Raw genomic sequence first — 16,058 nt, 5'->3', positions numbered from 1 at the left:
TAAACTTTAGTTTAAATAATATAAATCTTAGATTTAAATATATTTTAAATAGTATTAACTCTGGTTTTCTTAACTTTTTTAACTTTAGTATTAGTGTTGGTGTAGGTGTTGGTAATATTTTAAATATAAAATAAAACCATTAATAGTAATAAATCTAAATTATTTAAAATAAGATCTAATCTGGGGTCTAATATTATTTTAGAGCAGAGTTTAGATAAATTTTAATAATCTAAAACTTTATTAGTACTGGCTTTACTAAAACTATAGTTAAAAATATCTTATTTAATAATTTATCTAAAATATATTTATAAAAGTAAAAAGATATGCTTTTTTCTATTATAGCAGTAGTAAATATAAAAAAATAAAATAAAGCAGATAAACTTTTATAATAATAAAAGATTAGAAAAAAAATAATATAGTAAATTTAAAAAATAGTAAAATAAAAAAAGTAGTAAAATAAAAAAAATAGTAAAATAAAAAAAATAATAAAGTAAAAAAAGTAGTAAGATTATAATATTTTATTACTAAATATAAGAGTAAGTACAATCTTATATTAAAAAAGAATTATATATTAGCCTGTTTAAATATAATTCTATTAAATAAGAATAGTACTAATTATATTTTAGACTAGCTTCTATATATTCTGCAAGTCTTTTTTTATATTATATATTATACTTATTACTATATCCAAGCTATTTTATAAAATACTTATATTACAAATTTCTGAAGTAATAATTAAAAAGGGTCTTAATTTTATATAAATTATATATAACTAGTTTAGATTTAGGAAGTATATATTTAAAAAAGTCTTTTTAAAGGATTTTAATCTTTTTTAACTATTATAGATAAGGCTTTAAATAAGTAATACTAATTACTAGATATATTTAAAAACCAGAAAATAGTTTTAAACAGTAGGCTAATACTAACTTTTTTAAAAAAACTTTAAAAAATCCTATAAATATATTATTAAATTTATTTTAGAATTACTACAGTTTTAAAATCTTAGTATAAATATAATTTAATAAAGTTGTTTTTTTAAAAGGCTATATTTTAGTAGTAAGTATTATATTAATACTTTATATTTATTTAGACAATTTATAAAGTTTTAAAAATAGTTATTCTTACTAAAAAATTTTACAGATAACTTTTAAATTATATAAATATACTAAGATTTAAAATAGTTGGTAATTTTATACTATATATCAGAATATATAAACATAAATAAGTTAAAATATTTTTATATATATTTCAAATTATCTATATCTATAGAAGTAATTTTAGTTAATTTATAGTATCTATTAGTAATACTACTATATACTAAAAAAAATTTTAATAGTTTAATTTATTCTTTTACTTTAGCTATTTATTTAAATATAGCTTGCTATAATAAAGTATTACTTTATATTTAATAGTATAAATAATACTATCTATAATTTAAACAAAAATTTAAAATTTTTATTACTAATAAGAACTTTAGGAATACTTTAAATTTTAAATATAAGTTTTTTAAAAACGGGCTCAGCCTATTTAATAGCATCCTAATTATAGTAACTAAAAATAATAGTAATTTTTTATATATTTATATATTAGTATAAATACTATATTATAGTTTTATTTACCTCTACTGTTTAGTAGGGTAGTAGTAATAATATTAATTATTAGTATATAAAATAAAATTAAAAATAATAAAATAAATTATAATTTACTATAAAAATAATATTTAAATATTTTTTGCTTACTATACTTATAGTAGTAGGTGATATACTGCTTTATCTAATATTAGTAGTAAAAAAACGTTAAGCTGCAGAGGTTTTTAATTATATAATTTTTACTAAAATATCTAAAAGTATTATAGATATTTTTAAAAGTCTTTTCAAATGAAAATAAAAGTATATACAGAGAATTTTATAAATTAAAAAGTAGTTTTTTTTATATAAAAGGGCAAGTTAACTAACACCTATACTTTATTATTTTTTTTATTTAATTAATAATCTATAACTACTTTTTATTATTAGGGTAAGTATTTTAAACTTTTTATTTAAAATTATCAGCTAAATATACTAATAAAATTACTAATTTATTTTATAAAATATTAAAATAAAAGTTATTATTATCAGCTGTACCTTTAGTAAAAAATAGTAATTAAAATAAAATATTAAAAATAATATATAGTTTTTTTAGCTTATATATAATAAAAAGTTAGAACTGCTGTAAATACTGGGCAGTATAAATAGAATAAAAAATTAACTAAATTATTAATATTAATATTAGTAATACTTATTTTAAAAAAGATTTAATAGCTTAGTAGTTAGTATAAACTACTATTTTTTATACAGCTTAAATAAAATATTTATATTTTTTACTGTTAAAAAAATCTAGATATTTCCAATTTAGTAGACCAGTAATTATATTCTATACTATTTAATTTATAGCTAAAAAAAATAAGTTAGATTATATCTATTAAACAAATTTTATTAGTATCTACTTAGCCTGATACTTCAGGCTGGAGTAGTTATCTATTAATATATAAAATAATATAATTTTTATATCTCTTTTTTAGATATATTAATATTAATATAGAGTATTCTAGATTTATTAAAATAAACTAAAACAGGCTTTTATTTTAAAATATTTTTAATAGCTTTAAAAAACTTAATTTTTTAGTCTGTTAGCTTTATTAAAAAAAACTTTACTGTATAATTTTATTTTACTGTTTTTTCTAGTTTTTTTAAGATTATTTTAGTTAAAAGTATCTTCCTTTTTTATTTAGTTAATATTTTTAAAAAGTATAGCTTTAAAATAGCAGCTACTTTTAAGTTGGTAATAATTATTCTAAATATATTAATATTTTAACCAAAGATTTTAATAAAAAGAAAGCTAAGAAATAACTTATTAAAGGAAAAAGTTATATATATTTTTTTATACTTATTAAAAACCTTTTTTAGATGCTTAAAATATTAATTAAGCAAATTTACTTAAAAAAAGGATAAAATTATTAATATAAATATATAGAAAATCTTATATTTTCTAAAATAAGTTCTTAATCTGTTGTTGTATATAAAAGATTAAGTTTAAATAATCTATTAAACAAATTTAAAAAATTTTAAACTATAATATAAGATTATTTCTGTAAATCTCCAGCTATTAGGGTGGACAGGCTATTAGTAAAATATTTTAATTATATTAAATATAAATAAATATATTATACTAATAAAAATAGTAATTATATTTATTTATATTAGTACTAAGTATATATTAAAAATAGCCAGTATATTTAAAGTATAAATATTAATTACTAAATATAGTTTAAATAACTTTTATTTAATATTATTAATTACTATTTTAGTAATAATAAATATAAAAATATTTAAAGATATAAAGTTTTTTAATTTCTTTATATAGTTTATTTTTAATAATTTATTAAAAATATTGTTAACAGTCTTTTAATATATTAGATTTAGTTTATAGATTTTAGTAGTTTTACTAAATTAATTTTTTTAACTATTATATAAAAAATACAGAGCCAGCAGTTTATAAAAACTTTAAGTATATTTTTATTAATCTAAACTTTTAGATATTTATTAATAAGATTTTTAAATATATTCTACTGTTTTTTAGTACTATAAATAGTAGCTCTATCTTTTAACTTTTTTATTAATAATAAATTAATATTAAATTTTAGTTTTCTTTATATTTTAAATAAAATAGATACTAGGAATTTTAATATATTTTAAAAATTTAAGATTATATAGTAGACTGCTGTAGTATTAAACTCTAATATTTAACTAAATTATATATAACAGCTAATAATAATTAGCTATAAAAAATTAACAGCTATTATACTAATAAAATTAATATTTATAATATAAATAAAAAAATTATATTAATATACTATTTAGATTTAAAAATATAGTTTTTATTAATAATAAGATTTAGAGGCTGCACCGGCAGGGTGATTTTACTATATACTAAAATAATAACTTCTTTTTAATAAAGATAAGTTGACTTTGGTGATAATTAGGTTTTAATATAATAATTAAAAACAGAATTATATTTTAGTAATATATAATATTAATAAAATAATTATTAAAATTAATTTTAAATCTATATAGACTAAAAATATTATACCTGATAAAAAAATTAGCCTTTAGACTTTAGATTAAATATATATTTATATATATATAAATTAATACTATATTATTATCCACTTTTATAAAGATTAAAATAAATAATACAATATATTAAATACTATTAAATTCTTACTTCATTTTTTAAATATATATAGGCTGGTTTATAATAGCTATTAAAATAATAAAAAAATTAACTGCAAGCTAATATTTATTTATAATTAATATAATATATTTAAAGTTTAGGTATACTATATTTATTTTCTTATTAATACAGACTTTTACAGTTATATATTACTAATTTTTAAAAAATTCTTTTAATTTAGGTATAATAAAGAATTTGTTTATATCAATTTTAGTAAAAGCTGGTTTTATAATTATATAAAATATATATAGATTATAATTTATAATATATATATATAATATATTATTAAAAGTAAATAATATTAAGCAGTTTAAATATTATAGATATAATATATTTTAATACTTATAATAGTCAGAGGCTTTTTTTTATTATAGTTATTTTTAAAATAATAAGTATTATTATTATTAATATAGTTATAATATTTTTAAGTACTGTGTAATTTATTATATACTTAGTTAAACTAGCTATAATAAAAATATTTATTTTAAATAAATATCTTACTATTATTATCAGCTTTATTATAGTAGGCCTTTTACAGTTTTTTTTTAAATATAGTTATTATAGTAATTATAACTTTAGTATTAATCCTATTTATAATTATATTTTTTATTTTAATTACAGTAATTTTTACAGTTATTTTTACAGTTTTTTTATATTATTTATTATAATTATTATATTTATTATTATATGTATTATTATATTAGTTTTTATAGTAATTATTAGCGGGTTTGTATAAATTTATTTTATAAGATTTATAATAATATTAAATATTATTTTAATTATTAAACCTTTCATTATAGTAATTATAATCCTAATAATTATAAGTATTATTATAAAAGTAATTCTAGGATTTATTTTTTATATTTAGATTATATTTATTTTTTTAAGTTGTAAAGTACAAATTTATCTTATTTTTAAATTTTTTAAGTATAGTTTTTTTAGATTTTTAATATACTTTTAGAGTTTGGGCTTAATATAGTACTATACTTTAATAATAATATTTTATTTATTAAAAATATTATATATTTATACTAATCTATTTATCTTAAAGATATATGCTGTTAGGGATTAATTATAATAAATATTTTAGACTATATATTTATAGTTATTAAATTATTTTTATAATCTGTTATTAGAGATTCTTTAGTATACTTTAATTACAGCAATCTAATAATTAATATTTTTAGAATTAATAAGTCTAATTTAATAAATTTTATTAACTTACTATATCTACTACATATTAGTATTATCTTAAAATAATATATTTATATTCTAACTTATAACAACTATATTCCTAGTAAAAATATAATATAAAGATATTAGTAAAAAACCTATATTATTTAATAATAAATTCTTTTATTATATTTTACTGGATTTTTATATTCCTAAGATAATAGTATGTTTAGATAGAAATAGCCAATATTAAAAGTATACTATTAAATATTATTAATAAATTATAGTTTATTTTATAGGTAAAAAAGTATTTTTTTATTATAAACAGTAAAGAGGAAAGGCGCTTTAATAGGTATAAATAATATTATTTTTTTTATTAGTAATTTTTCTAGTTTTAATATTACTTATTATAAGTTTTAAAAACAGTTACTATTATCTATACTAATATTTTTTAAAATCATATTTTTTAAATATTATTTAATTATTTTGTTATATTTATTTAAGTGCTTTGGTTGGTATATAATATTACTATTATTATTTATACTAAAATATTTTAATTTATAACTTTAATCTATATTAAATTATTTTTATAATTAGTTTAAGTTTGGATAGTTTTTTATTAGTATATTTAACTTTTAGAGGTAAATAATATAGTAAAGATAATTTTAGTAGTAGTATAAAAAATAAATATATTTATAAATAAATTTAGAAATAGATTAATAAAAAATAGTATAGAAGAGTTAATATCTTTAATTTTTAATATTTATAGTATTTTAAACAAGTTTCCTAGGATGTTGTTATTAATAAAAAATCCTAATATTAGTTTTAATATAAATAAAAGCAAATTAACTATAAGAAAATATTTTAGTATTACTACAGATTTTAATAATATAATTAATATTTCTAGTTTTAATAGTATTATTAAAATAGACTTCGATGTAAGTAATATTAACTTAAAAGTTAATTAAACTAAAATAAAAGTAGTAGTTAAAGTAAGAAAAATATTAGTTTAAAAAACTATATTAGCTTTAGCTTTTTTAAAAAATATAAAAATTACTAAGATTAGTAAATAGAAAGATAGTAAAAGTAAAATAATATTTTTAAAGTTTTATATTATATTTTTAAATAGTTTTTTATTATTTTATTTATCCGGATAGTTATACTTGTTTTTAAAATATTTATTTTTTATACTCTAATATATTTTAGCTTTTTATATTACTTTAATTAGTAACTATACTATAATTATTATTACTATAGTTAATGTATTTTAAAAAATATTTATAGTATTTTTATAGTTTATATTAATAAAGTATAATATATAGTATATAATAGTAATAAAAGTTTCCAAATATATTAATATATATAATATAGAAATATTAGTTAATATATATATAATATAGAAATATTAGTTAATATATATATAATAATATAAATTATTATATATTTAATAAATAATTATTAGGATTAAAAATAGGACTTTAAATAATCCTATAATCTATAGTAGAATTAACTGTAGTATAAATTTTATATATAATTTTAAAAGTTTTTAGTACTTAGTTACTAATCTTATTTATAATTAATTAGAAAAACAGCAGAGTTAAATAAGTTTAAAATAAGCAAAAGATAATAGTAAATAAAAAATAAATAAAAAAGGTGGTTGGGGAAGAGCTGGTTAGTAGTACTATAAATATTCCACTAAATAAAATACCAGTTTTAAATAAATAAATTAATTAAAAAATACTTTTATTAGTAATTCTAATTAATATCAGACTTTTAGATAAACTAAAACTTATTAGTAGAATATGCTACTAATATTAGCAGTAGTAATTTATTACTATTAATAAAAAGAGGATTTAAAGATAAATGCTTTATTTTTCTTCTTCTTACTATATATAATATATATATAAATATCTCGCCAGAGGCGGCAGTTGCCCGCGGCAGAATGGGCGGCGGTCGCTGGTGGCAGAACTGACCGCTCAGGGTTGCGGCCAACACTATACATAACTAAAATTTATATTTTAAGTATTAAGCTAAATAACATCCTTAGTAGACCCTTTAGTATATATAATTAAAATAGATTTACTATTTAAAATACTATTTTTATTATTAAAACTATTAAAATTAAATTTTTAAAGTTTTACTCCCACCCTAACTTCTATAGCTAAGCTAATATTTGATAAAATATTTAAATAAATATCTAAATAAAAGTTTAAGTATTATAAATTCCATATATTAGCAGTAAACTTCGTAATCTATTTATATAAGCATATAATAATTTTTTAGTACTTATTTATAGCAGCTTTTCCAAATATACCAAACAGACTTTAAAAAAAATCTTAGTTATGAATAGTTTTTTAAATAAGAAGAGTAAAAATAATCTGTCTTGCTGCAACTATATTAAATAAGCTACAATATATATTTAGATAGATATATACTAAGTAAAAACTTAAATATTTATTATTTATATAACTTTTAAAAGTTTAATAGAAATTATTTAATAATAATCAGCAGCTGGCTGCTAATTTATTAGATATATATTTTAATATTCTATTTAAAACTACCTTTTTATTATTTTTTTAAACCTTATAATATTTTAAAAAATAGATTTTAATATACTATTTAATTTTTAGTTTAACTTACAGGCCCAATTCTCAATATAACTTAAATAAATAAATATTCTAAATATATAACAAAGTATTTTTAAAAGGCTAATTATAAAGTTTGCTATACGTAAGAATCATATTTATATTATTACGTATAACAAAGTTGTTAATAGAAAAAACTATAAGACAGCAAGATACAGAAAGTTCTGCTCTATAAGTAATATAAAAACAGAAGCAATATATAAATAATAGAATATTACTATAAGAAAATATCTAAATATTAGAATATTATATATACTATATTTTAAAATAAACATTTTTATTATTATAGTTAATTAAATATATAAAAATACTAGATCTATAGATATATAATATAATTATAATAAATAAAATATATAAAACAGAATATAAAAAAATAAAAGTAAAAAAAAAGATATAAAATAGATTGATTAACATATATAAATATATAAGTAAATAAAATATTAGTATAGCAACTGTTTAGGTTGTTTAAGTAAATAAATAAATTTAAATATATTAATCTTAAATATATATTTATATATTATTTTCAAAACTATATTTTTCTAATAAATAAGATATTAAAGAACTAGTATATAATATTACCTGTAATAAAGAATATATAACTTTAAAATATAATTACCTTCTCAATAATTATTATTATTAAGAAAGGTTTTCTAATTATTTTAAATAGCTTTAATAATATGTAATTAAGAAATTAGAATTGTTAATAAAATTAACTAGTTCTAACTATATTATTAATATAATTAAATATTGTTTCTATAATTTTAAAAGATTAAATTAAGATATAACAGGTAATAATTTTAAAAATATAAAATAAACTAATACATTAAAATAACAGCTTTTTTATAATAGACAGTATAGTATATTTATAGTAGAAATAAAGGTATACCATATTACCAGAGGTATAAAATAAAGGCTTACAATACAAATTATATAAGTATTTTATACATATAACAGTAAGTTCAAAGGCTTTTTTAGTATTAAAATAGAAAAAGAAGTTTTAAATATTTTTTTAAATTAGTAATAACAGAATGCTTTTTAGAATAATTATAGTATTTTTAAAAAAAACTATAATTTTGTATAGGACGTCTTATATATCAGTTATAGAAAAAAAACTATTCTAATATAAATATAGATATAAAAACAAATAAACAGGCAGTATATTGGAGAATATATCAAACTATTTAAACTATTATTTAAAATATATAAAGATAAAAAAAATAAAATAGCATAGTAAACAAATGTCCTTTATAATAGCTAAGACAGTAATATTATATCCTAAGATATTATTACTAATCTGTCTACCTTTATAGGACTGCTGCTACTTTAGGTAATTCTATAACTACTTTATTTAGCTATTATATAGCTGATATTTTAGGTCTTTTTTTATATATATTTTTTAAAATTAATAGTAAAAAGATTAAATAAGCTCATAGAACTTTTATAAAAATTTTTATGTAAAGTGGTTTGTTTGTTTATAATAATACTATTAAAATCTCTGTTTTAAAAATATTTTTTTATAGAAAATTAAAGTAGTAAAAAATAGTTTTATTTATTTTTTTAAAAAGAATATAATATATAGGCCCTGTCTACAACTATTTTATTTATTAAATTACTAAATATATAATTTATTATTTACGAGTTATCTTTATAAAATATTCTTATCTAGTAAATAGTATTATTATTTTTAATGTATTTAATAAGGCAGTTTAGAATACTTTATAAAAAAACTAGCGGAGCTAATTTTACAAAAATAAAATCTATTTTTATATAAATAAGCTTTCTATTTAGATTTTTACTTTTTTTTATTTTTTTTGCTTCCGCGGTAAGTTCTGCTGTTATAATTGGGTATTATTCTCTAAAATATTTAATTAATTAATTCTAACTTTATTATTACTATAAAGTTAAATAATAATTCTTAATATATTTTATATAACTTATTTTTCTTATAAAAAGTAGACTTATTTTGTTTATAGTTATTAACTATTTTATTCTTATTTTTATAAAGCTAATTATGGTTTATATCTTTATTTTCTACTATATAAAGTTTCTATTAAATGGGCTAGAATTTTAGTTAATAGCTTTTAATATACTATAAATTTATTTTTTTTTAAAAAAAAGCTTCTACTACTACTTCTACTAATACTACTATTTTTACTATAGTTTTTATGTTTATAATTATAATTATATTTATATTTATAACTATATTTATATTAGTTTATTAGTTTTTGTTTTTGATTTTATTTTTATTTTTATTTTTATTTTTATTTTTATTTTATAAGTAGATCTAGATCCGTAAGCCTATTATATAGTTTATATTATATATTAAATAATTAAATATTAAATAGCTGCCTGTTTAGATCTAGTTTTATGAAAAATATTTTTATAATTAAATCTGGCCGGCAGCTACTGTTTAACTAAATATTTGAATATTTTATAATTATATTAATAAAGAAACTAGCTAGTAGTATAATAACTATTTATATATAAATAATAAATATCAATTTTTTATAAAATTTTATTTTTTATTTTTATATATTCTAGCTGTTATATATTATAAATATATATTATAATTTATATTAGATTTAGAAAGGTTTAAGATTATAAATAGTTTGTAAAGTATATTTAATTTTTTTAATTTTTTTAAATTAAATTTCTATACTTTTATAATATAAATTTTTTATAAAAGTATAAATAGTATATATTTACAGCTGGTTGTTAAATATTTTTTTTATTATAATTTATTTTATATAAGTAAAATTTTTATAGTTTTCTTAGTGTTCTAAATCTAGTAACATTTTTAAATAATATTTATAACTATTTAAATTTTTATTTTTCTATAAAAGAATATTTTTGCACATGTATTCTTTTATTACATGATATTATTTATTTGAAGTAAATAAAATAATATATCTACTATAATATTTAACTTTCCAGAATAGTAATAAATATAAACTTAATGATTTTAAATAAAATAAAATATATATATAAAATATAGATTCAACTGTTTAATTAAAATAGTATTAAATATTATGTAGTTAAAAATTGTAACAATAAAGATATAGTAAATATAAATAATTATGCATATTTATATTTAATTATAATATTTCAATTAAATATTTTATTTTTAATAGTACTTATACTAGTTAAAGTACTTTAAACTTTATTAGCTAGTAATTTTTTTATAATAATAAAAGCTCAAAATAAAAATGTAATAAATATTACTGCAATATATAAAAGCAGCTTAAATAAATTACTATAAATAAAATCAGACTTAAAATAGTATATTATAGTATCTATATTTTAGCAGCTAGTATTAATATTAATAAAAAAGTATTTATTCATTTAAAAAATAGGCTAAGTACTTTAGATCTATAAATTTATTTTATAGTAAATAAAAGAACTAAAAGGTTTCAAAAATGAAATTTAAAATTTTGATTTTTAAATATATATTCCTGTTTTTGATTTTTATATTTATATAGTTTTAAGAAGTATGTTATTTAAATTTAAAGTAGAGCATTTTCTATATATATTAATTTATATAATAATACAGCCAACTAATAAAAAAAAGTATTATAATTTAGTAAGATTTATAAAAAAAATGCTATATAAATAGATTTGACTTTCTGAAATAAGTCAAAATAATAGATAAATACTAAAAATAATCTTTAAATATATTAGGATAGATAATTATGTTATTAATATATATATAAGCAAATATAAAAAATTTCTATAATATAAAACCTATTTATCTTTTGATAAAAAATTAAAATCAATAAGATTTATAATTATTATAAAAATTCTTTTAGATTTAATACATTATAACTGCTCGACAATTGCTAATTCTTTTATAGAATATTAGTAAGAGTGGATAATTAAATCAACAGTTTTAATATATTAATATTTATAAATTATTTATAGTATATTTTTTGTATGAAAATAAAATAAAAATTAGATTTTATTTTTTTATTTACTCTATAGAAGTTAGTAATAATATATTTTTTTAAATTGGCTGCTTATTTATTTTTTGTTTTAGAATCAAATATCATAAAAATATATAACTAATAGTATAAAATATCTTGTCTGTAATATAAAAAGATTAAATATTTTATTTATAATATTCTAATTAGCTTTAGAAATATAAAGAGGATCTGAAGCTCAACAGGCTGATTCAGAAGGACATCTAGGTGACGAAAATTCATTAGAGTAAACAATAATAATCAAGAATCTAATGAGTTATCTTATACAGTTTGGGTGTATAATCTTTTTATTTCTTTTTTAAAAAGTATAAAGCTAATACTTTGTTTTAAATATTAGTAATATTAATATTTAAACTATGAAACAATACGTATATATTATATAATATAAGTATTTTTTTGAAAAATATTTTTTATATTAGGATTTTAATGTAAATAAGAATACTATTTGTTAGAGTATTTATTAAATTATTTAGCTATTTAATAATATAAAAGAACAGCTGGGTTAACCTTTTCAAAAATAAAAGAATTATTAGCAGTAAAATAACTGGTATAAAAATTAATCAAAACAGTATATCAAACGGCAGCTAGGTTAATATACTAAAAGATAGATTTTCAAAAGTATTTAAAAGTATTTAAAAGTAAAAATTCAATATTTTAAAAATTACTACTATATGAAAAAATTAATAAAGATAATTAATTATATCTGTATATAGATTTTTAAGTATAGTTTTTTAAATTTATCAAAAGATAGTAAATAGTATAAAGAATAAATAAGCTAGTTTAGTAGTATTATTTTATATATAATATATAGTAATATAGTTATTAATAATAATAATAATACTATAAGTATAATATTTCAAGATTGTAGGCTTAAAAGTCTTATTAGTAGCTTTAATAAATAAAGAATTAGTATTAATTAAATAAATAGCTAATAATTAATATACCAGAACTATAATTAGGCTTAAAAATAAAATCATATTTAAAGCTTCTTTATATATTTTAATAAATATATATACTTTAATGTATATAGGGATAATAACTAACTATATGATATAAATAAATATAGTAATTTTATTAACCTTAATAATAGTTCAGATTAGAATAATAAACTTTTAATATTTATAAATAGTAGCAGTGTGATTTTTATAATTAAACATAATATTTTTATATCTAATTATATTAATTCAAATAAGATGAGTAGATTAAATTTTTTTAACTAAATATACTTGAGATATAATATATATAGATATAGAAATATTATCAGAATTAGATTTATAAGTATTAACTATTTTAAACTTTAAAATATTAGTAATATTATTTAAAATTTAAATAGTCAACTAGATTATAAATACAGATCTAATATAACAAGAACATATTTTAAAAATAACATAGTATATCTAGTATATATGAGAAAAATATTTTATTTAGTTTTAAATCAAAACTTTATAATCTTAATATTTTTAATGAACTAAATATTTATTAGACTAGGAGTATTAAAATACATAAAGTTATAGTTTTAAATAAGGTAAATGTTTATTTTTGTATATATTTATTATTTAAATTAAAAAGCTACCAAAAATAACTCTCTAGCTGAACTAGATTTTATAATATTTATATAATAATATTTTAAAAATTTATATATAAAAAATCAATATATAAAATATTATTAAAATAAGTTTAACTGGGAAAGCGTGTAGATGTATGGATTCCAGGCTATTTTTATGGAACTAACTAAGGACTGCTAAAGGCGGTGAGCTGCCCAGCTAATTAGATAAGGCCTTAATATATCCCCCCAGCTTACTAAAAGATCCAGATAGTATAAAGGTATTTAAAGTATATATAATTACTATAAAAATATTAGCTACTCCCCTAGTACTAAGGCTTTAAAAAAGTTACATAAAATAAGATTAATAAAACTGTAGGCTAGCAGTTGTAAAAAATAAGATCTATTTTATATATAATAATATTATTAAAAATAATATAAATAATATTTAAACAGCTTATTTTAGTAGGTATCTAAATACTATAAAGTCTATTATAAAAAAGGCTTAGTAAGGCTATTTAAAAGATTCTTTTATATCAATATATTAAAAATCTATTTTACTATTCTAATATATATTTATTATATATAATAATATAAGTTTTAGTAGATCTTATATTATTATTATTTATATATAAAGTATTAATATAAATTTTAAACTATTTACTATAGTTATACCTGTATATAATATTAAATATAGATTTTTTAAAAGAATATAAAATATATTTAATAGTATTTTTAATTGATTAATTATAGTAAAGTAATATAGTATTATAATTAATATATAATATACTTAATATTAATATATATTTTATTACCAGCTGGTTTAGCTTATTTAATATTTTTTTATATTAATTTATATTAATATTATTAAAACTTTTATACAGTATATTATAATATTTACAATTTATAAAAGTCTTTTTTTATAATTAATTATATTATAGTTTTTAAATAGTTTATTAATATAGGCTTTTTAACTGACTATTACTATTCCAGCCTTATAGTTTTTAAAAATTAAATAATCTAAAAACTATACTAGCTTATTAAAATATTTTAATTTAATAACTTTTTAAATTTATATAAAATAATATTAATCTCGACTATATCCGGTACAGTTAAAAAAATTGTTTATATATAAAATAAAATTATTTTTTTAGATATAAATACAGGCATCTTACTATCATAGTTTAAATTTAAATTTATATAATATTTTATCAATTATTTTATCTTTAAAAAAATATTACTTATTAAAGTTTATATAGTACTTTTTTTAAGTACTAGATTTTACCAGGCAACTTACAGAGGCCTGTTAGCTAGTTTATATAAATAATTCATTTATATAATTCAATATTAAAATATACTGTAATATTATTATATTATATATAATATAACTATAAAAATATAATAGCTGTATTTATAAGTTTTAAAATTATATTATTTAATACTAAAATATAATTATTATTAAAATTAAGTCTAAACTATTATTTATTATTAAAAATAATCTAATATATTTTAAATTATTATATCCAGCTGCTATTAAGTATTTTAACTATATATATCTATTTTTTAAATAAAATATAATTTTTAAATAGCTTTTTAATAAGTTTAAATATATTTTTTATACTTTTTATTTTTTTCTGTTCTTATAGCTTACTGCTAGTTAGACTATTAAAAACGCACTTTAGCAGCAGTATATATTTTTAAAATAAAATATTATTAAAATAAATTAATATTATATTATATAATTTAAAAATATTTTTAAAGGCAGACTACTTATATATAATACTTTTATTAAAATAGCCTAGAACTTATAATAGTACTAATCTATAGTTTTTATAAAATTAATTTTTTAATTTACTCTATATATTTATTATTTATATATTTTTATTAGTAATAAATAGGTTTATTTTATTAATAAAATATATTAGCTAATTAACAGAAGAATTAAGATTTAATAATATTATATACTTTAAAATTTGTATAGCTTTGTCAGCAGCTGTTTCTTTAGCTTTTAAAATATTTTTAATATTATAATTAAATACAGCTTTAGTAAAATATTTCTTTTATATAACTTTATATTTTAATTAGTATATAAAACCTTTCCAGCTGCAGATTTGTAAATAGTATTAATATAATATACTTTTTAAAATTATAAAATTTATTATTTTTAAAATAGTTATTAAATATTTTTATATCTATAGCTATATTTATTATAAGAATCTTACTAATTATAATAATATTTAGCCTTCCAGCATCTATTATATATTTTTTGAAAATTATTATTTAAATTAAACTTGAAATAAATATAAAAAGCTAATATAAACTGTTTAAAATATAATAAATACTATTTTGCTATTATTTAGTATAGGTTTATTATTAAATATATTACTTTCAAAATATTATATATATCTATAGCAAAGTATACAGTATTATTTTTATATTTATATTTTT

Source organism: Aspergillus uvarum (genome assembly GCF_003184745.1).
Source record: "Aspergillus uvarum CBS 121591 unplaced genomic scaffold BO82scaffold_44, whole genome shotgun sequence".
In the NCBI taxonomy this organism is placed as follows: domain Eukaryota; kingdom Fungi; phylum Ascomycota; class Eurotiomycetes; order Eurotiales; family Aspergillaceae; genus Aspergillus; species Aspergillus uvarum.
This window is presented reverse-complemented; position numbering follows the sequence as displayed.